Source organism: Miniopterus natalensis, chromosome 9 (genome assembly GCF_054644295.1).
Source record: "Miniopterus natalensis isolate mMinNat1 chromosome 9, mMinNat1.hap1, whole genome shotgun sequence".
Lineage (NCBI taxonomy): Eukaryota > Metazoa > Chordata > Mammalia > Chiroptera > Miniopteridae > Miniopterus > Miniopterus natalensis.
The window spans coordinates 62236581-62258547 of record NC_142089.1 but is presented as its reverse complement, the minus strand read 5'-3'; the positions used below and the strand labels follow the sequence as shown (position 1 = coordinate 62258547).

The 21967-nt window shown below is 39.9% G+C and overlaps 1 long non-coding RNA gene across 14 annotated transcripts in view; it reads left to right on the top strand.

Annotated features, from left to right (window-relative positions):
- Positions 1 to 21967, top strand: part of LOC107533702 (uncharacterized) — a 351294-nt gene that overhangs the window by 296466 nt on the left and 32861 nt on the right. For 8 of the 14 annotated variants that reach the window (XR_015715046.1, XR_015715057.1, XR_015715050.1 and 5 more), the window contains exon 5: positions 17473 to 17589. The exons of 5 other annotated variants lie outside the window; for them this stretch is intronic. This is a non-coding gene — a long non-coding RNA (uncharacterized LOC107533702). Of the gene's footprint in view, positions 1 to 17472; positions 17590 to 18656; positions 18675 to 21967 lie in introns of those variants that run through there. One more of the 14 variants, XR_015715053.1, reaches the window with a different exon arrangement.

The following is a 21967-nucleotide window of genomic DNA, read 5'->3' as shown; positions in this document are numbered from 1 at the left end:
GTATACATACACAGACATACACAGGCACAATTGAATACACTGTTCATGATGTTCTGATTCAGGGAAACTGGAAGATGATTTGGAGTTATTATGATCAACTTTGTATTTATTCCAGAAAATTTTACTTGAGGAGAAAGGACATTCTTGGCGTGCAGCATTTTGTTATATAATTCATTTTGTCATTTAAATATTTATAATTTGTTGAGTAAACCTAATAAGGTAGTGTTGAATACTGAGTGAATTTAGTTTCACAAGTAAACAAAATTCATGTAGCTACCATTTTACAAAATGTGCTGCTCAGTTGTGGGTATGGATATGATTTTTATGAGCCTTTCTCCCCCGTTTCCTGTCGTCTTCTAGCCCCATCCATACCTATATCCTGGCTTCTCCCTAACCTCCTTTGATTAGAGGAAAACACTTTGAGGAAAGAAATCTTCGAGTTTTAATATAATTACATTTAGGATGAGAATTCAATATAAGATCATTGGCTGATTTAGTAATTTCTAGAATTCTGCCAAGACTTGGGGATACTTCCAGTGCCCATTGCTGAACACTGCTGTTTTCCCTCTGGGACCGAACTGGACAGGATTTTGTTTTTTTAATGCATTCCAGCAGAATAAGTATATTGGTTAGTAAAGATTTCTATAATCGACCTGGTTATTGTAGAAATGATCCAGTCCCCCTCTCCTAATTTTTCTCCTTTTTAAAACCAGAGATTAATAACCTGCTGTTATCTCCACCCTGGTGAGAGATCCTGTCAACAGTGGTTTAAGAAAGCAGCTTTGGGGTTAAATCTGGGGAGTGGCTAGGACTATAACAAAACCAGACCCATGTTTTTCCTTTCCATCACACACGGACAATTTAATAAATTGTAACCAAATTCATATTCTATATTTCCTACATAAGAGGGAACATTTACCCCCCCTTCCCCCGAAAAACGTCTGTTCAAATAAAATTCTCTTTGAACTGCTTTCTCCTACTCGGAGGACAATGCCTTTGCCAGTCCATTTTCTCTGATCCCGGTACCTTGTGTACGTTGAGCATTCAGCAGTGGGTGAACGAATTCCTTTGTCGTTGTGTGTCTATTGTGTCTAGTGGAAGTCTGCACCGGAACAATAGCTGGTGGATGGTCTGTGCTGGGGAGGCCTGGGCTCGACTTCAAAAGTGATTTCCCCATCCTGACAGGGCAGGGCATGTTCTCCTTGGGCTGGGAAGGCACAGCTCTATCCTTGTTAAAGACGGCGCCTCCCTTTTGCTTTTTTCCTTCCTGGGAGCTGTTGAGTCCAAGTGTGACTGCCAAGAAGAATCCAGGAAAGCCAAAGAGCCCGAGCATGTCAGGCCTTCCTGTACCTGCCACACACATTTAAAACCCCAAGGAAATAAGTGAGGATCAATGGGAAGGAGAGAGGCCCCCAGGTGAGCAACCACATCAGTCTGAAGGCTGGAGCAACAGGAAAGGATCCTTGGCAGTTCTGTTCACTTGGCAAGATTGGGATGTGACCTGAGCTTACACTAAGTTATCTCACAGCAAATTATTTTTTTCCAAGCTCTGTAAATGTTAGGATGACTCCACTCAGCTCTTGGGCTGAGGACAGATGAAGACATCAAAGATGTTAATTAGTCCCCAGGTGTGATTGTGGGATTGTCTGTCTTTCAGGAAAGGGTTAAATCCCCTCCCACCCCCAATCAATGAGGTTCTTTTGTTCAAAGCCAATAGAAGAGCTTTAACCTAGTCTTCTGGTTGGGGTATGTATGGGTGTGTGTCCAAGAGGTGGCCAAGGCTATTTCTCCGTTTTATACATATAAATCCCACTTTTTGCTGTCTTTGGCTTCATATGTTTTAAAGCTACCTTCTAGGTGAATTTAATTAGACTATTGCAGGTATTTTTGACATTTTAGTAATGAAATCACTGGTTGGAGCCTTATGCAAAGTTTGGTGCTATAATAGGATTTACCAGGGTTCCAATGTAATTCTAAATTAGTTTTAAGTTTCTGCCTCTTGCCTTCCTTTTCATTTATGTCAAATGTTACTACTATGTGGAGGGAAGGTATTTTAATGATAGCAAGATGTCATTTAGAAACTCCTTCTGCTCCGCTACTTCTGAAAACCATATAGAATATCAGCAGAAGGGGTTTAATCCCTGAAAGGGCTCTCAGGCAGGGTTTCTCAGCCTCTGCACTGTTGACATTTTGAGCTGGTTAATTCTATACTGTAAGGGGCTACCCTGTGTATTGTAGAATTTACAATAGTAGAACCCTGGCCTCTCCCCACTAATTGTCAGTAGCTCCTATTATATTCCCAGTGTACAATCAGGAAAGTGCCGCAGAGGACCAAATTGCCCCCAGTTGGGAACCAGGGTTCTACCGATAGATAATTTTAACAAAGGAAAAGGTAAAGGTTAAAACAATAAAGAAGATGCAGATTATGGACCTGTTGTTTTTGTTTTCGAAAAATTGTGTGTAGTCACTCATATGTGGAATCTAATGAACAAACTGAACTAACAAGCAAAATAGAGACAGACTCAGAGAGGGAGCGGGCTGACTGGGGTGGGGTGGAGGGACCGAGCCAAAAAAAAAGCGAGAAAAACCTCATTGACATTGACAACAGTGGTGATGGGGGAGGGTGGTGAGGGGAGGTGGAAGAGGGTATAGGGGGGATACATGGTGATGGAAAAGAAATTAAATTTAAAAAATTTTGTGTAGTAAATTAGAAAAAGAAAGTAAATTCTTAGGAGGACAGGTCTGCCAGTACCATACCCACTTAGCCACCAATTATCTATCCATTATTGACTGGAATTGGGTTTAGATTAGTACAAACGATCGTAACGCAGAGCAAGTATTGATTTCGGCGCTCATTATCAACTGAAGAACTCCTAGGTATTTATGTAACATGCAGAACTTGCTGGGAAGGGGACATTTCCCCTGATCCCCGGGTGCTTCCTTAGTGCTGGTTCATTGGGGGGAAAGATGGAACGAGTGGTTTGAGAACAGGATTAAATGAGACGCACATAAGACTTTAATAACTGAATTGTACCCACTCTAGCTGTAGTTCAGCAGTTTTATGAATGGGAGGTCAGATACATGGTTTGGTTTCAGATACATGACAGGTTTCACCGACTTCGCCGTATTTTACATTACTAAAAATTGTCCAGGACGTTGCAGTTTTCCTCTGTGAGGATTATCATTCACTTTCTCTGTTTTCACTCTCTGTCCAAATTCACTTCCAGCTCTAATAGTAGAAAGTCTGAGCTACCAGACAAGCAGGATCATGTCTCCCCTGTGATTTAACATGAGCTGTCCTGCTGTCTTTATTTTAGTTTTTCTTTCTGCCCTCTCTGTTCTCTCTTCACCTGAACATGCGTGCTTGCCGGGCACGTGTGCTTTGCTTTTCTCTTTCCGATGTCCCATCTCTCCTGCCCCTGTTTTCTTCCCTTTTCTCTGACTGTAGAAACTGTCAGGTGGCCTCGCTGGCATCGCCTTACCTTTCTGGAACTGTGTTACCCAGAGACTCCCATTTATTATGCCTCGGGCACTCTCTTCCTTTAATGCTGTATCTCTCCTAGGGATAGTTAATGATCTTTGCAGCAAATGAAGGTGAATTGCAGTCGCATTACTGTTATAATACAGCCAACTGTATGGAACAGATTGGGCTGAGCTTCGAACAGCTGGGGCTGGCAGAGTGAGCCTGGACTCCTCTCGGAAGAGTTCCAGAACCGCCAGATCATCACACTTGAAGGGCGAAGGGGGACAAGAAAGGTTATGGGCATAGCGGCTCCTGCAGGTGCTTTTTGCCTTAGTGATCTACCTTTTTGAAATTGTTACTGGTTTGTGGAGCTAGGAAAACATGGACAAATTGAGCCCAAGGGCTGCTGTCGCTGCTGTTGGACTTGCCAGCTTAGTGGCTGTGATGGTAGTTTATTGTTCACGTGCAGGTATTGAACATGTGATAAGAGAGATGCTTTTGTTGTTAAAACTCATGCCTCTCTTCAGTCCATGGAGACTATTTGGAGGGTTAAGGAGAGTTTTGATTTGCCAAGTGTATGGAACGCTAATATAAATTAATAAAGGCTCCGCTGGAACTTTTGGACTTGGACGATAGTGTGGCTTCCTGGTGGATATAATAAATGGGGATCGGTGTAGGTTAGGGCAGACAGCATAAACTGATGGCCCACGGAGCCTGATCTAGCTGTTACATATGTTGTGTTTGCCCATGCAAGGCAGTCTGCATGTGTGTGCATGTTTAAAGAACCAACTGCCAATATTTTTTTAAAGTTATATAGAAATCTGTTTAGTTTTTCCATAGAAGCCAGAAGATCTGGCTTCCCTAGAACTGCATGCTCCCGTGGTTAAGGCTGAGTAACAACTACCCCATATCTGTCCTGAGTGGGTAACACTCTTCCTAGAGTCCTTACCTCCCACCCACACAGCACCTTCTTGAGGAGCCTCTGCAGGAGGAGTTCAGGAGAGAGCACACAGAGGAGGAAGAACTGGGCTTGAGTCACAGCTTCACCACCAGCTTTGTCAATTTGGGCAAGTTCCTCTCCTGAGTCTAATTTACCTCGTGTGTAAAATGGGAACGTGGCTCTTCACCTCATGTAATTGCTGGAAAGAGCATTAAGTGACGTAGCATTTGACACCCCTAAAGCAGAGCTATGTGCTTACCCAGTGGACTTGCTGCACACATTAGCAGCCATTATTGTAATTTTCAGTTGTCCTGTGTTGTAGATGAACTGATACCAGTGCTTTAGAGTCACATTGACCATGTTATAAATTAGATGAACACTTCTGTGACTCAGGACCATGAGGGGACTTGTGTCTGGGCTTCCCATATTTCTGTTTTTGTCTTGCAACATAAAATTTACAGTGTCTGTACGGGAATGATACATAGAAACTGAGCTGCTAAAGGAGGCATTACCTAAAGAGAGAAAAATCTTATAATTTAGTTCATATTAGGTAAACACTTTTCTTTTGACTGGGCCATGATTTTTATAATTTTATATCTGAACTCTTAATGTTTCTGTCACCCATCCCAATTACATTCAAAATCAGGTGGATGACAACCCTTTGGACTGAAGATATTCAGGATCTTCATGGAAGAAAAGGTACAGGAGCGAGAGCACTCCATCAGTTAGTTCATTTTCTTGAAAGCAGGGTTAAGTTTAGTTTTTGTTAGGCTTGTGTTGTTATTGAAGGCAGCAGTTCATAAGCACTCTCTGCTCACGGATTATTTAAAATTTCAAAGGATTTTTTTTCTATACTTTTACATTCAGTTGGCATCTTTTCTCTCTGATGTTTGACCGTTGACATCTATCAGAATGTTCCAGCACACATTTGGCTGCCACACGATGTGGGGGGCAGGGGTTTCCTGGTAATTATATATATATGTGGTTGAGAAATGCAAGTTCTTCCGCCTATTTTTCTACTTCCTGCAAAGAGGGGTGGATATTTTACTTAAATACACACTCTTGTCTCAAAATAGTAAAGGGTAGTAATTCAGTAATTTCATCTCATACTTCTTGAAGGTGTCTGGAAAACTCTCGTGTGGAAGGAAGGCAAGATGGCCAGAAAATGTGAAGGGGCAGTTCTGGGACCAGTGGGAAAAAATTAATGCAAAATAGAGTAAATGAGTTACAATCAGCTCAGTTATAGTGTTCAAAAGTTATGTTTTCAAGCATTGTCTTAAACCCCCCTTGGATGAGTGAATGTCATTATTAGGGTAAACGGTCCTTGAACAGAAGACATGAGAGAAGAAAATATTATTTTTAGTGCCCCTACTTTAAAAAAAAAAATTATAACTAGAAGTATAGGTGTACCTCTGGGCCTTGAAATTGGGCCCAAACCCAGATTCTGGTTCCAGGATCCCTTCTCATTCCTGTTTTCATCTGACACTGTTGGGGGGTGGGGTGAAGTGAAAGAAGGAAGGAGGTGAAGAGGGGAAGTGAAAATGAAGGGTGTTTAAATCTAAGGAAACATTTCGGTTGATCCATGGGAAATTGGCAGTATTTCCACTGTACAGAAATGGCAATTTTTTGTAGTTCAATTGAATACAATTCTTACAATTTTGCTAGAATTTCTACAGCTCCCTGACTTGGTGGATGGAGTAATTTAAAGAGACAGAAATGTTTTGGCATTCAGTTGAATTTTTTTTTTTTTTTTTTTTTTGCATATACTTTGTTAGAATATACAGGTATTTTTTGCTTGGATTTTATTGTTATCAGTTTTTTCTAAAATTATGGTTATTGCATCAAATCTCATCGTAAAGAAGACTGAACGGCAAGATCAGTGTGAGGATGATGGAAGCCAGCGGAGTCTTGTTGAGTCATTCATCTGGGGACATGCATGGCCCACCGGGTTTGGCTGCGGGGTACCAAAGATCCAAAATTGGGTTTTTACCGTAGCAGATTGTTTGTTTTGAAAATAAGAAATGGATGTATGTAGAAAGATGAAAAGCTATCCATGTGGGCATGATTCATTGCAACCTTTTTTATGGTAGGTTGGACCTTGTTGGAAGTTGTGAATTTTGCTCAAATAGGCATCCCCTTCCCCCTCACCCCCTATTTTTATGGGTCAGAATGATTCCATGAATACTGTGATAGTTTGGCCAAGAAACAAACTCACTTAGTTAAGAAAAATTAAAGGTCTCTGAGAAAGCCTGGAAGCGGTACAGTCAGCAGTGCTGCGGTGCTGGTGGTGGTGGTGGTGGTGGGGTGTGTGCATGTTTTTGTGTGTTCACGGGGGAGACTTGTTCAGAATGAAAGAGACAGATGCTTCCTTCACTTGCTCGTTTCCTGGTTTTCAAAGCCTTTTTTGTTGTTGTTTTATTTTAAGATTGGTGCCCCTCTGCTGGGTGAGTGAGGGTGTGAGGAGCCTGCAGGGGCATGGGCCCCCTCTGCACCTTGCTCTTCCTGGTGTGAGAGCAAGTGGAAGTGCGAAGCACCGCAACTGCTTTGAGCAGAGCCCACTTCCCTTCACCCACAGAGAACGCGAAGCAGTTACACCAACATCAATCAAGGAGAACCCGCAGGCTGAACTCACACCGTTGCAGCAGGTGCGTGAGTGAGCATCCTCCACGGGCACACGTGACTGAGGCGTACCCCGGCGGCGCCTTGCCCGCAGATGTCGGTTGTGATGACTGGGGCTGTGCCCTCCTCACAGAGCCAGGACAAGCCTGTCGTACTTATGGGACAGAGCAAGTGTAGTTGATGGCGTCTCAGCTGATTTACTGAGAGTAGGGAACAAGGCAAGGTCTCCTATCTGTGTGTGTGTGTATGAATACATCCATCTATATCAAATGTATGTATATAGATGTATGTATATGCACATGTGTATATCCATCTATACGAAGTGTATATAAATGGATGTATGCATATGCACATATGTACACACATACATCTGTACATACATATGTGTGCATGCATGCACACATTTAAAGCAAAACTCAAATGGGCCATGAGGTAAAGAGAGAATATGAACATTTAATACTTTCTTAAGTGCCTGACAATAGGGTGAAGCTGTTTATTAAAAAAAAGAAAACATATCTCCTAAATTGAACCATCCTGATATATTTTAAACAGTTATTAGTTTCCCAAAGCTGTTTGTATGTATTATTGGTAATAAGTATCCACTTTGAGTTGATGCTTCAAAATGTTATGCATATTATTTATATTTTAACAAGATGCACTTTTAAACCATCAAAATAGGCTAAGTTTGAGAATAAATGTAATATCTAGTGTTACTATAGATATGGGGGAAAAACGTACTACTTGGGGCACAGTTTTTATACACTATCTGGAGATGATTTTGCAATATAGTTTACCTTTGAATAATGTGGGAGTTAAGGATGCCGACCCCCCTACAGCCCTCTCACAGACAAAAATCCATATGTAACTTTTGACTCCCTCCCAAAGTAATTGCTAATAGATTACTGTTGATCAGAAGTTGTACTGATAACATAAACAATCAACATATTTTTTGTCTGATAAATGTATCAGATACTGTATTCTTAAAATAATTTAAGTTAGTGAAAGAAAATAGTATTAAGAAAATCATAAGGAAAATACATTTACAGTATTTATTGAAAAATATCTGCATATGTGTGGAACCATGCAGTTTCAGGGTCCACTGTATACGAGATCAAGAGCCACAAAATGTGCATATTCGTAGTTCTCGCAGTACAGCTGCTAGGAATATTTATCCTAAGACTATGCTCCAACATGTGAAAAAGATTTTACTGCAAGATGCTTTATCACGAACTTATTGTAATGCATTTTGTTATAAATGTCTAAACAATATTAGGGTAATCAAATAAATTATAGTAGAAGTATACAATAAAATACCAAGTGAGGCAGTAAAACAATGTTATAGATTTTTGTATAATCCTATTTAAAAAATACCTGTGTTGCATGTATATATGAACGTGTAGGCATTGGAAATATTTGGAAGATTATGTATCAATCAACAAACATAAAATTTATTAACTTGCCCTTGCCGGGTGGCTCTGTTAGTTAGAGCGTCATCTTGCACACCAATAGGTTGCAGGTTCGATCCCTGGTCAGAGCACATAAGGGAGGCAGCCGATAGATGTTTCTCTCTCACATCGATTCTCCCCCTAATTAATAAAATCTATCCTCAGGTGAAAATTAAAGAAAACAGAGTTATTATTTCTAGGTGATTTGAGAGTAATTAAATGCATTTAATTTGCCTATCTGTTAACAATTTTCTAATATTTATGTGTATTACTTGCATATTAAGTACAGCAAAGGGCAGTCATGGAAATAGCATTTTAAGCATAAAAGTTATCTAGAAATATCTGTGAAGATCAGAAAGGGAAAGAGCTTTTTCAGTTTTTCTATAGATGACTTTTAGCAGGTGTCAAGCACTGCTGATTGCTTCATTCAACTATGTATGTATGTCTCTGTGTGCCAGGCACTACACAAGGCTCTGTTCATGTTGCTGTGTGTTTTTCACATGGCAAATGGCTGGATCAGTTCTGTTTAATGTGCTGAGGTAGGTGGCTTTACTCATAGAGACTTAATACCAATCTGAAAACTCTAATATGGACACATAAACATTAAGAATAAACAGTAACCTTTTGCTTCATATTTTTGCATATGTGTTTTATCTGTTCCATGCTATCTCACATGGTTAAGCTTTTCCTACCATGTGGATTGTTGGCAACTTCAGACGTCTGGAGAGCCAAAAGCAGATAGGAGAATCATTGGGAGAACTTGACACCATTCATGAAAACTTGAAAGAACACTAAAAAGCTTATCGGCAAGAGCTTTGAAAAATCTGACCCCTCCTTATTTTGTAGGTTTTTGGCTTTGAAACTCAATCTGGGTTTAATGTTCAGCAGGTGTCCTTTGGGGAGTTAGGACAGGATTTGAAGGGTGGGAGATTAGTGTAATGAATTCAGTGTCCGTCCATCTGGAATGTTGAGACTGGTGGGTATAAATAGGAGGTTTAGCTGAGGGATGTCTAACTGGGGGAGGGTCAGGATTCAGGCTGACTGCGAGATACTCATCTAGAGGCTTAAATGCTTCCCTGAGCCCCTAAGAATCTACCCAAAGGGCAGTCTTCTGATGTCCAGTGTCTGTCTCATCACAGTGATCCTAGAAGTGTAGCTTCCACATGGCCTCTCACACTGGTATGAGGTTAGAAATTAAAAATTCCAGCCTAAACCTCCCAGGGCTCCAAAATGAAAAGATTTTTCATGAGTTTAGCTATCGGAATAACAAAGGTTCTTGAGAAGGGCTTGTTTTGGATGGGTACCAATTGGCCAAGTTTTGTGTGTGTGTGTGTGTGTGTGTGTGTGTGTGTGTGTGAGAGAGAGAGAGAGAGAGAGTGTGTGAGGGGGGAATAATTATGACTTGAACTTGGTTCATTTATTTCCCACTGGGGAAGGGAAGAAGTTAAACTTTGGGATAGGCTCTGTTTCTGTTGTCCAGTGAATGAGGGGCGTTAGGCCCATCTGTTCCTCTCCTGCAGTTTTGCTGTGACACTGTGGGAAAAGGTGTCATAGTCATTTCCTCTTTTTCCCCTCTCTATTCTTCTCTTCCATTAAAACAGATATGGTGCCATTAACGAATTACCTTGGGATAGTTTGAAGTATTAAGGGGGGTGTAGCTACTCCTGAGACAAGCCCAGAGTGATAAAGTAAATCAATAATTCAAGGAATCACTTGCTCTTAAAAAGAAAAAAAGCCTTGTAAACAGAATAAGACTGAGAAAAAGATGTCTTTAGGCAAGCTAATGTAATCACACACAGAAGGCAGCCTGTTTTCTTACTTGCTGGATCACTTCCACTTTATATTCTCACGGGGGACAATATATTAAGTACAATATTTAGAAATATTTTTTGAATCCTACTGTCTGATTTTGGCAAATCCCAAGGAAAAAAAAAGAATATATGTTGGACCACTTGAGCCTTGCTGGGAGGATATTGAAGTTTTCCCAGAGAGACTGGCTTCACATTGTGGGAAACACCGGTTTCAGAGATAACACTGTTAGAATTTATATTTCAGAGGGCATCGGTTGTTGGACAAGCATCCACAGCTGATCTTATGTCTCTCAGGATCTGGAGAAACCCAAAGTGTGTGCTAGTCCTTTCCTTGTGAAGGGCACCCTAGCTTGTAACCGCCCCCCATCCTGTTAGAGCGACGGGCTGAGCTCACCAGCACCAAAGTACCCAGCATCTGAAGAGAAGATGTGGGTGACAGTAAGTGAGCATGGGTGAAAGAGGGGATTGTGGAGGGAAGTGTCCATTGGCCAATGCTCTTTTTTCTTATGGAATTTTGAAGCATTGGGGTTCTGACAAAATCTTAAGCTATGTTTGTTTAGATGCAGTCATCACATGGCACTGCCTGAGTAATTGAAATTTGTGATGAAAGTGAAGATGAAATATTTTAGAAAGTAATGTTACGGCTCCTTTCTGTTAAAGCATGCACTAAAATAAAAGTGCATTGTCACGAGGAAAGAAGTTCCTTTAGTTTGTTTCTCGGCATGTATCTGGGATAAAATTGTTTTCATAGACGCTGTTTAAGGGCTATGTTACACCCCTAGTCCACAGGTTGCTTAAATGTGAAAGGGACATATCTGACCAGGTTCTTTTGCTCTTTTTTTTTTAGGTTGTAAGTTTGGGAAGCTATTCGACCTATAGTGTTTTTTTTTATCTCTAGAAAGGAGATAAGAGCACAATATTCAGAGTGTTTTTAAAATAAACTTTATTGTAGAATAGTTTTAGATTAACAGAAAAGTTGCAGAGACGGAAAGAATGTATTCATGTACCTGTCACCTGGTTTCCCTCATTGTTACCACATTCCCTTGATATGAAAGGTTTTCTAAACTAAGGAGCTGACATTGGTACTTTATTATTAACTAAACTCTGCAGTGTATTTGGATTTTGAGAGCTCCCCCCCTCATGTCCTTTCTCTGTTCCAGGATTCTCATCCTGGATACCATATTGCATTTAGTCGTCATGTCTACTTAGACTCCTCTCATCTCTTTCTCAGACATGTTTTTGATGACTTTGACGGTTTTGGGGATTACTAGGCAGCATTTTATAGAATGTCCCTCATTTGGGACTTATCTGATGTTTTTCTCATGATTAGACTGGGTTATAGGTTTTTGAGAGGAAGACCACGAAGCTGAATTACCATTCTCAACACATCGTATCAAGGATATATACTGTCCACGTGGCTTATCACTGTTGACCTTGACCTTGACCGTCTGGCTGAGGCTGTTCGCTGGGTTTCCCCGCTGTCATGTTACTCTCCCCCGTCCCCTTTTCCTACTGTCCTCTGGAAGGAAGTGACTAGGCACAGCTCTTAGGGTTGTTTTAGGTTTAATGAGATTGTAAAGCTCTTAACACAGAACCTGGTGATTAGAAAACACTCATTAAATGTCAGTTAACTGCTACCCTGGTTGGTGCTTTTACCCTGGTCCTCTTCAGTCCGTAAAAGCCGGTAGTTGAGCTTTGTCCTTGTAGTTATACAGTGCGCAGTCATTTATTGATGTTGATCAAAAAATAAAAAAATGAGCGCTCACAACCCTTTCAAGTGAGATGACGGCACTTAAAGGCACTTCAGGAGAGAGGGATATGAATTCCTCTACGTGAAAGACTAAGTTGGGGTAATCGGCATCCGGTCCTGTTTTAAGGGGTGGCTTCAGTCAGCCAGGATGAGAAGGCGACGCAGGGGTGGGGTTAGGGGGTGCTGCCTAGCCTTGGGCATGACAGGGGGAAGGAAAGTCATTTAGGAGCTGAGCCTACATGAAAATGAGATCTTTTTCCCTTGTTCAGGTTGATAGCTTTTAGGTGGAATTTAGAGTTCTTAGAATACACTGTCTCAGCATTTCTCTGTAAAATAAGGGCCTGGTTCTGGGACCTGAAATGCTTCAAAGCCCATGCATTTGTTGCTGGAGTAGTTCTCTGAGCTTAGATAATAGAGTTTGGAGTCCTGCGTAACCATGTCTGTTGGAATAAATAACAACAGCTGGTTTCTTGTACAGATACTGTTTGGCATGAATTTTTTATTTAAGTCCCTCCATGTATCTAGTAAACAGTAAGCAGTATTCTAGCATTACTAAAAGCCTCCCAAGTCTCCTTCCAATAAATTTCCTTTACTCCTCTCATTTAAAATTTCAGGGTGTGGGGCAGGGTTAATGTACCAGAGAAGGAATGCTAGGGAAGTATTTCTGAGCTAGAGAAAATAAGGTTCCACTTCTATGTATTCTTTCTTACTTGACCTTCAGCTTCTCTCTTAGATAACACATTTTTTGGACCGATTCTTGGGAAAGCAAGATTTATGCAGACATTCTTTTGCTGTTCTGTATGTACTAAGTAAAGAGACTTATTTATATTCAAATGGAATACCCTGACCCTGAGTACTTAATGGTAAGAAAATTTGCATCTGCATTAGGGGTGGGTCAGTGATGAAATACTCTTTTGGTCCTCTTTAAAGGACTAGCAAGGAAATTCCTTCCTTATATCCTTGTGAATTTCTGTCTTAACAAGCTTATCCAAGACTGAGCACCCTTGTCCTGTCCTGTAGAGAACCCTGGGAGCACTTGAAGCACATAGATGGTATCATTCATTCATTTATTCTGTTATCTGCTGTTATTAACAGCAGAAAGGTTTTACTTAACTTGCCAAATTAACCCTGGGTTCTAAAGGAATAGGAACTATCATAGATTCACTGTCCGCTTGCTCTCTTGTTTTGTGAAGATGAAACTGAGTTCCCTGTCCTGGGGCTAGGAATATAAGAGTAAGGTGGGGTCTGTGCACCTCAAGAATCAAATGATAGTCTTCATGGGTTCTAGAAGGTTTTCTGTTCTTTGCAGCCTTTATAAGATTCCTGTGGTCACCAAGGATGATCATGGATGTATCAGCTGCTTTCCTTGGGGCCACATAGGACAGTCGCACTTCCTTTCCCCCTTTGAGGTTCGGCATGACCATGTGACTGGCTTTGGCCCATGAAGCGTGAGCAGAGGCCACTTATGTTGCTTCCTAGATGAAGCATTAAGAGTCGCTGGGGAATTTGCTTCATTCCCTTCCTCCTGCCTTGGCGGGAACACACACTGAGGGTGGGCCCTGGTGGACAGATGTCCTGACCCAGGTTGAAGACATAGTGTGAGCAAGAAGTAGGCTTTGGTGCTTATGACTCATTAGGGTTTGTGGATGGTGGTGCAGGTGACCTGTCTGCTGCACATTAGCCTGTCCTGATGTGCCAGTCAGCGCTATTATCTCTTTACAGTTGGAGGAATCAAGGCCTAGATGTTTGGGCTGCGGAGGGGATATTCATAGTTGTGATGGTGGCAAGAAACCTGGTAGTTACTGTTGCACAAAAGCTGGGTGTAATTTCTTAGAGGTGTGACTTACATTTCAGTTATAGGTATTGCATCTCTTCATTATAGGCTGCATGCATACTTTTCAACAAATATCTGTGCACAGTGGGGAGTAACTCTAAAGAAGGAAAAATCAAAGTGTGTACACACACACACACACACACACACACACACATTAACTGTTAACTTACTCTCCCAAGAGTCACATGAGAGATTTTAATGCCAAACTACTGGTTGAGTGCCAGGAAGAATTTCTTGGGTGGACATAATGCTTAATTTATATTTAGGGAATTTCCACTACTAAATCACAGAGCTTGTAAACTTTGAATAGAGGAGGAGGGGGTGGAAAAGGGAAAAAATAGTCCCAGGGATATGGTTGACAATATTCCTTTTAATTTAAAGCCACCTGAAGGCTTCAGTTGAATAATAAAGTAATCCCCATATGGTTTCCGTTCTTTCAATGTTAGAACCTCAGCAATGCAGTCTACTTTTAGCCTTGGCTTCTGCTTGCCTCTTTGTCAGGCTGAGAATGCTTCCCGTCCGCTCGCCGGTAGGAATGTAAGCAGGACTCTACTCTCCTGGGGATAGTTCCCAGGCTGTGCTTTCGATGTGGGCAAGTTGGCTCATTTGCAGGGAGGACCTGCTCTTCCAGGGCACTCCTGACTCTTGGAGAGACGGGGCGGGCCGGGGCCTCCTCAAGAAGGTGACTTCATGCTTCATTGGTGAGGAGCCTCCTTAACAGACAGTGCTCTCAACCCCCTTTTGTTCTTCCCTCCCTTACAATTCTGTTTACAATAAACTTTTCCCAAAGTAAAAAAAAGACATTATTCATTTGAGTTTTGTTTTTTCCCTTGAAAGATTTTAACCCTCAGAATCTTTAGAAAGGCAAATACTTTCAGTAAATTCTGAAACTTGAATATAGTTATTTTCAATTATGTGTATGTACTTTCATTACTAAGTTTTTAATCTTTTTCTTATCCTGTGTAAGTTTACTTTCCTTCTGTGTTCATATGAGTTCACGAAATACTCGGGAAGTTTATGAGAAAACATTTTGAGAGCCAGTTTCACGGTGTGATGCTGGAGATCCATTATGACCATGCACTGGGCGCTGTGTGTAACTGTTCAGGACTGAATTTGTCAGCTCCTCCAGTAATCATTAAAATGCCATAAGATAACTTTGTTGTGGCTCAGAGGAAGTCAGAAGATAGGAATTTTGGTGCTACTTCATTGTGATAACGTCATTGTTCAACTTCTTTACCTATTTGTCTACTTAAAAAATTAGATTAGTGGTGCTCACTTTTCCACTCTTCACAGAGTTGCAAAATGATTTCTTCACACAGGCACAATCAGGATAATATGTATAAAGTGGCCTGACTCTTTAGAAGAAAAATCCTTCAAAGTACAGGTAGATGGAAGTAGAGGACGACTATTTTGTATTGAAGAACAAGAGAGTTTGTAAAGAAATGGGGTTATAAGCCCTTTCAGTTGACCAGATAGTACTGTTTGTTCCCTTTCCGCCAGAGCCAGCATTTTGAGGACCCTCTGGCAGCAGTGTTGCATCAGTTTCCTCCTAATTTGAAATGAGTAAGTACATGGAGTACAGAGGCACTCTAAAGATGCACGCATGCCAAAACGGCCTTTGAGATCCTCAGAAATCACTGTGGGATACACTATTAGGTGAAAATGATCTTGTCTGGCCTGGAAATTAAATGCCATAGTTTGTCTTCTGCACAATGTGTCCCCAAATGGTATTTCATGTATCCCTAGTAATGCCTTCTATCAACGAGACTAATACATCTCCTGTGATTTTTTTTTTTTCTTTTTGCTTGATTTTTAATTGTCAATTACTAATATAGTGACTTTGAATCAAATGTAAAACAGAATTTCAAACAGAATCCAAACACCAATTCCAATGGACATGAATGTCTCTGTGTCCTATAATTTTCTTCAATACAAAATTTTAACATGTGTATCACTTAAAAAAACTGTACTTCTGATTTCTTTGATAACTTGACAATAGTATATATAAAAATCTACCTCGGGAGATGGGGATACTAACCCTTTATCTTTTTCTTTAGTGCTCTATACCCTTCTACTCTTCAGCACGCATAAAATGTACATTTGTTTTCACTTTGCTAAGGTTGTTAACCATTCTATTCTTTAACTATTTTGAAGTCTCCTATGTTAAGTAGTTTGGCTGATACTGATACTAAAAGTTGAAAACCACTAACCAGTGTTTATGCTATATCTATGCAAATAGCATTCATTACAGGGCCAATTAAGATGCTCTGATTGTATCCTCCTGCAATTTTATAACCCTGTGCCTCTCTATGAAAGGGGTCAAATGCAGACTCCTTACTTAATTTTATCAACTCATTGAAACCATACAACATTCATTTGGCTTCAAAATTGGCTTATAACCTTCTTATACAATTTGTTAACTTTGAAGTGTTTGATCTTTGTTTTTTCTTGATGGCAGAAGAAATACAAACCTTTAAAAAACTGAATTTTCTTTCTAGGTTCAATGTTTTCTTTCATTAACCTTTTGGGATCTCTTTAAGTCTCGGTGTTCTCAGATTTCTTAATGATGTTTGGGTCTTATTAATTCTGAGAAGTACTTAGAGTAATCTGGAAACTACATCTCTTGTGACCCTGGGAGAGTCTCTTTTATTATTTTGATGTTTTTCTTAGGTTTTCTCTGCTCTTTCTTAATGAAACTCCTGTCAGTCAGATGTTGGGTCCCCTGACTTGACCCTCCACGTCTCTTATCTTTCCTTCACATTTTTTACCTGTCTATCTTTGTTCTTACATTGTGGAAGATTTTGAGTCTATCTTCTAACCCTTTCCTTAGTACTTCTTAGCAATCAAAATTTTAATTTTTAAGAGCTCATTCCTTTATTTGGGGACGCGTATTTTGAAATCCACTAAAACAGTGGTATAAAGAACTAGCATTCTGCCAGAAATTCATGAAGATCTACATTCTGAAATAAAATTTTCCTATGGCTATTTGAAGAGACATATAACATTGCCATCCAGTTTCATAATCTAAACACTTACAGAAACAGTATCTGTGGCTCCTTGGCCATCTTTTTGACTTTTACCTTACTAATAGTGACTACTGAACAGCAGCGAGAGAGAGGTGTTTATAGCCCAGTTGAAAGAAAAGACAAAAGCAGAAGCATTTTAAGTATAAAGAAAAAACATAGGGTTTTAAACCAGAGTTCTAGTTGTGTTTTAAACTAAAATGAACCACTTTATACACATAGGTTTGTGTGTTTTTTTCCTATGTTCTGGATTTTTTATTTATTGAGAGATACAGAAAGTCAAATTGTTGGATGAAGACTATTGCTTTTGATACATATGTTCATATTCCATTTATAGAACCATCCATCATCTATCACAAGATTAAATTTACCAGAATCTAACCGCCAGTGGATGTTGTAAGTTTTAAAAAATGATGAGTAGTATATTATGTGTGACAAGTGGCATTTTATTATTTTAGCTTGAATTATTTTATTAGCATTATGCTACGTTTTATCATTCACTGGCATTTATGTGTAAATCACAGTATACCTATGTGTAAAGGATTTTCCTCCTCTCCCTTCCTCCTCTCCCTTTCCCACTTCTTGAGCCTTCCTTTCCAGCCTTCTGGTGTCGCTGGAAGAACATACCCAGTCCAGCACGTGTCTGAATACTTCCTACACATCTTCTACTCAGGATTACGTGACACGGTCATCTCCTGAAGAAGGTGGTTGGTTGTATATTTTATATACTATTGGTCAGAGACAACAGTTTATTAATAACATTAAGGCCACCTGTTCTTAGCTGGCAGGAAATGTAATTGTGGCTGTTGTTGAGTCAGGACTTGAACTGGAGAACAGAGGGCAGTTGTTCGTACTTGTGAACTTTTTTTCTTGCCACCAATTTCCATGTTTAAAGGCTCTCTTGATGTGAGTAGGAGACCCGTGTTTGAGGGCCTGGATTCCCAACCTGGCGGCAGAGTGGGACTTAACTGAATCAGCTCATCACAGTGTCACTTCTGTTTTGAAAGCTCTGTACAAAAATATCCAAAGTCTCTGACAGTTTCATTCACTCAGAACAATCATTGGCCCTACTTACTATAAGTTTCCATCCCTAAAATTGCTCTTTAGTTTTGAAATTTGGCTGTCAGTATATTTTGGCTTAAGAAAACTCAAGAAGAAATATTGTGCCATTTAGAATTAGGCATTATGTTTGTCAGTTTCCCACCAATGAAACATTTTATTTCTTGGTGAACTGCTTCTGAAAATTACTTGATAGTTTACAATAAAGCTATTTGAGTAGGGTTTTTAGGATGAGAAACTAGGCTGTAGCTAGAGTAGTAGGGTAGCTACTCTATTGTTGAGTATTGGTAATTTCATATTATGCTGTAATACTTATATTTTTATCATACCTAGTTTCACATTTAAGAGATTAAAACAGCTCTCTCTATTTAACCCAGTAGAATTATCTTAAGCTTGTAGGTAATTAACATTTAAACCCTTTGCTGATGGCCGAAGCCCAAGGTGAAGGTATAGTCTTGCATATAATGCTGCTGGTTCTTAGAGCACCCTCTGGCAGAAGGCCTGTGATGCAGACAATAAGAATCATGGAGAAAAATTTAATTCAGTTTGACTTTTTAAATAAAGAAAAATAGAAGTATTTGCTCAGGTACAAGATAAATGTGGGAAAATCTATATATCTTTGGATTTCTTTGATTAAAGCAATTGATACAATATGAGACCTCAAAACTTTGTGTAAACATGTTCCTGTACTACATATCACTTTATGTCACAGCTTTTGTTGGATGATACTGATATATTGCACGATTGCTTTTTCCCCCGATTGATGGTAATAAGAATGATTTATCGCTCCTCTCTTCAAGTGGGTTCGAATGATGATAAGCAGCTAAACTATTCAACAGGCAAGTGGACCTCTCTGTCTTTCAGAAGCAAATGTCTAAATATTAGCAATAGGAAGTGAAGAACTGGAAGGCAAATTGTATAAGGATTGTTCTGGGAGCATTCCTTACCGTCAGAACCGGATGAAGAGCTTGTTTTCATGCCTGGCTCTCTATCTGCGATGTCAGCAGCACTGGTATCTGGATCTTGATCGGGTTACTACTGCTGATGTCTACATTTTCATTTATCTTGGCTTCCATTTAATTAAAAAAAAGACAAATGGCTAAGGTGAGGCTAGGAGTGCAGCTGAACTAAGAGTGGATGTCTCTTTAGTAGTGAGTGAGTCTATTGCATCACCTATGATGTTTGTGATGGGACAAAGTCTTTTGATTTTACCAAGCCAGATTACCCAATTCTTACTTTTCCTAATTTTTACCTTTTTTTTGGTAATTTTTTTAAATTATAAAATTGATGGAAACTCTGTGATTCCATTTTTAGAAGTTGGTTACTTGCAAGGAGTCTTAAGTACAAAGATGCTTCTAATGCCCTGGAGGAAAAAGGGGAACGTAACAGCTCTCTGGGCTTCTCCAAAAGAGAAGACTTTAACCAGCTCTTTTAAATTATATTTTAGAGTTCTGTAAAATTCCTTTTAGAAAAAAGTATTTGTTGAACCAGGTTGGAAAACCATTGAGTTAGGCCATCATAAATACTGAATCATCTTCCTTCCTCCATTTCTCAGAGTGGACAGTTGTTTGGCTCCTGTTTATCCAAATTTCTGAAAAGCATTTCAACATTAATCATAGCTGGAGTTGGCTACTTCCCTCAGACCATTCATGCTGCCCTTATTATAAGTGCTTTTGCTACTGGGTAGGTGGATGGTTAGGTTGATGGACAGATGCATAAGGACAGGAAGGAAGGAAGCAAAGAAAAAAAAGATACATATAGTTATTCCCATTTGTCTATTACTTTATGCCAATGTGGGGGTTTTTCTTAAAGAATGGTTTATTGATTTTTAGAGAGTGTGAGGAAGGGAGAGGGAGCGAGAAATATCGATATGAGAGCACAACATTGATCGGCTGGCTTCTGCACAACCTGGCCATGTGCCCTTGACCCGGAGTCGAACTGGCAACCTCCTGGTGCACAGGACAATGCCCAACCAACTGAGCCACACCGGCCAGGGCTCAGTGCATTCATTTTTAATGATTTTATTATATTTCTTATCACTTATGGCAGGAATTACATCTTGCCTACATTTCATTATCTTACATACACACAGAATAATAATGGACTCCCCAGTCACTTTTTAACATATAAATGAGCCTTTCTAGATGCTAAGGATACAGCAGTAAAAAAGCACAAAAATTCCTGATCTTTTGGAGCTTCTTTCTAGCTGGAGGAAAAAAGCAATATTTAAGTGAGATGTACGGTAGGCCAGTTAATGATAATGCTGTACAAAAATATAAAGCAGGAAATGAAAGGAAGTTACTATTTTATATCCAGTGGTCAATGACATATGCACAAAACCTGATTCTTCAATATCACCACCTCTGGCCAGTCACTATTCTAAAATGCTTCATTTAGAACTCATTCTTACAACAACTAGGACAGGTAGGTGTCACTCTTTTCCCCATTGTACAGTAGAGGAAACTGATTCCAAAAAGGTTTCATCACTTGCCCAAGCTCACACAGGAGTAACTAGTGATGCTGGGATTTGAGCCCACACAGCCTGACTCTGCAGTTCTTGCTCTTAATCAGCACACTAAGTAAATGGATGCCTGAATGCATGATGAATGGATGCCTGAAACATTTTACAAACCAACTCATTCACACGCATTCAGTGTGAAATATAATGCAGTCCCCCAGTGAAGCCTGGTAAAAATGACATCATCGGGGCATTATTAGCTTAAAATTTAGTAGTTGTTAAACATAGATTTTTAAAATATCAGGCTTACCTAAAATAGAGGTCATCTATAGGAAAAAAGAAGGCTTTGAGCTGCTCAAAAAGTATGTAGTAAATAAATTATAAAGGAATAGAAAATTATATGGCAGGGAGTTGCTCTAGTGTATAGTTCATAGTTAAGAGTTGAATCTTGAGTCTTGCTGTTAACTTTTTAAGCCATTCTGACACTTCTCATGGACACACGCATCTGATAGAGGAGAAATTCAGGCAGAGGAAAACTTGCAGAAATAATCCTAGATGCTCTTCCTTCATTCCCTTGCTCTTTCTGAACCAGCTCCTGATGTACATCCCTGCAGTCTCAGCGTTGATCCTGCCTTCACTCACTGGGCTCATTTCTTTGCAGTTAGTCTTTGCAGTGTTTGAAATTCAGTTTTCCCTAAATAACTCCTGACTTCGGTCAGCCCGCAGACCCTCACAGTCACTTGCTGTCTGGGCAGGAGCTTTTAGTGTGAGTCCTGGACCCATAAAACCCAGCCCCCCCTCTGCCTTCTTGGACTATATTTTGAAACCAAATGTACTAGTGTAATGTCTTATTCAGAATTCCATTTTCTTAGAGATCTCTCTGGAGGTTTATATGGGCTAATGGCTCCCCACCCACTTGACATTTTGCCCATTACATTATATGTTTCTTCCAAGGAACAAAAATATAACTCTCCATTTCTGACAGCATGGGAGACGCTCTCTTGCTGTTGCTCTCCAGGAAAAATCTCATAATCTAACTAGACAAACCGTTGCTGAAAAATTAGACCAAACGGCATTTGTAAACTCCAAGGAAAGCATTTTTCTTCTGTGAAGCATTTCCTAGCTGGAAGTGTTGAAACTTTACGTATACTGATACCAGTTAGGTTTATGGAAAAAAATGAAAAGTTATAAACAGCTGGATACACTGTCAAAACTGAACCCTGTCAACCTAATTTTTGCCTAGCCCTGTGTGCTGAGAAATTTGCAGCATTCTTAATTCCCATGTATGAGATGAATGAGAGGAATGAATGGATAAAGTTCAGTTGCTAAAAGAAAGTCCGGTAGCTAGGTAGCTGCTTGTGCTTATTTGGTACATTTACATGAAGGAAATAATATTAGAAAAGGTATGTTGGGATCATATCTCTGTACCCTCTTTCTGACATTGTTTTTATACATAACAAAATCAGTTCGCAATCAGTCTCTCTGTATGCCGGGTACCGCTGATGTTTGCTTGTTTGCTTTGGTTTTCTGTTTGTGTGTTGTTTTGTTTTGTTTTGTTTTGACTC